Below are 1576 nucleotides of genomic sequence, written 5' to 3'. Positions count from 1 at the left end.
GCGCCGCCGCCGCCATCGGACTCTGTGGGCGGAGCGGGGCCGGGAGCAGCAGTCCCTACCGCTACTCAGAGCTCTACTGCCTCTGACACGGTAAACAAGTCCGAGGGAAACAAAAGCTGCCTCAACCAGGAAGTCGCCGGAAGTCCAGCCCTGACACGCTTCCTAAGACCGGAAATGCCCCTGTCCTGGTCTTTCATTGGAGCAACACCGCTCTTCTTCTGGTGCAGTGTGTTCTGGGCAATGTAGTTCCAATAACTCCACAGGCCCGCGGGAAGGGGCGCTCTTCATCCGCCGCCGCGGAGAAAAAGCCTTGGGCACCTCGAGGGACGCTGGGAAAAGGCGTCCAGGATTCAAGAGCGAAGGGAGGGGGCTTCCTTTCCTCTTAAAGGGGCCGAAAGCGGACTGCAGGGGAATGTTGTCTGCAGTTCATCAGCACTGTAAAGTATTTAGAGATGTAGGTGGGGAAACTTTCCTCCACCCAGTTTTTACCTTTTCAGCTCAAGGTCTGTAACAAAAGGCAATAACAAGAGAAAAACAAACAGGAGTTTATTGACATGTTTATACATACATGAGAGAGACAGGGTTGAGTAACTCAAAGAATTGGGTTAGACACAGGGTGATGTGAGGGCTGACATCTGCAGGCAGAAAAAACCGCGGCCTTAGAAAGGGCCGCAAGTTTGGAGAAGGCGCAGTTGCTCTCCGGCTCCACTGTTACCGCTAATATAAGTAATGCTTGTAAAATTCTTACCTAATAAATAATTTAGGACATTAAAAAAAGAAAAAGAAGTGGCTTAGAATTCAATCTTATATAATACCTTCGACAAAGAACAATACATTTGAGGTGTAACAAAGAAAGGAAAAAGTACTTGAGTCTCTAGGGATGCCAAATAATGTGGGAAAGTAATGTTGGATAAGAGCTAGTGTTAAAAAAAAAAAGAGACAACAGGCCCAAAATGGAGTCACTTGTGCTAAACGCATGTCAGCATAGCAAGACTTAATATCTGAACCTAACTGCAGTTTTAGCTTCTCCTAAGAATGTAATCTTAACCAGTCAATCTGGAATTTCCTGTCCAGCACTAGTGAGGTAATATGCCGGCTAGACGCTTTTTATCCCCCAAAGGAGAGTGCCCTTCGTGAAATAATCTGTTGACCTTAAAAATAAAATAGTTAGGGGCTTCCCTAGTGGTGCAGTGGTTAAGAATCTGCCTGCCAGTGCAGGGGACAAGGGTTCGAGCCTTGCTCTGGGAAGATCCCACATGCCACGGAGCAACTAAGCCCGTGCACCACAAGTACTGAGCCTGCTCTCTAGAGCCTGCGAGCCACAACTGCTGAGCCCACGTGCCACAGCTACTGAAGCCAGGGCGCCTAGAGCCCGTGCTCTGCAACAAGAGAAGCCACCACAATGAGAAGCCCATGCACCACAGTGAAGAGTAGCCCCTGGGGCTTCCCTGGTGGCGCAGTGGTTGAGAATCTGCCTGCTAATGCAGGGGACACGGGTTCGAGCCCTGGTCTGGGAAGATCCCACGTGCCGCGGAGCAACTAGGCCCGTGAGCCACAGCTACTGAGCCTGCGCGTC

The sequence above is a fragment of the Balaenoptera acutorostrata genome, chromosome 19 (genome assembly GCF_949987535.1).
Source record: "Balaenoptera acutorostrata chromosome 19, mBalAcu1.1, whole genome shotgun sequence".
NCBI classification, from domain to species: Eukaryota; Metazoa; Chordata; class Mammalia; order Artiodactyla; family Balaenopteridae; genus Balaenoptera; species Balaenoptera acutorostrata.
Note: the sequence above shows the minus strand (reverse complement) of the source record.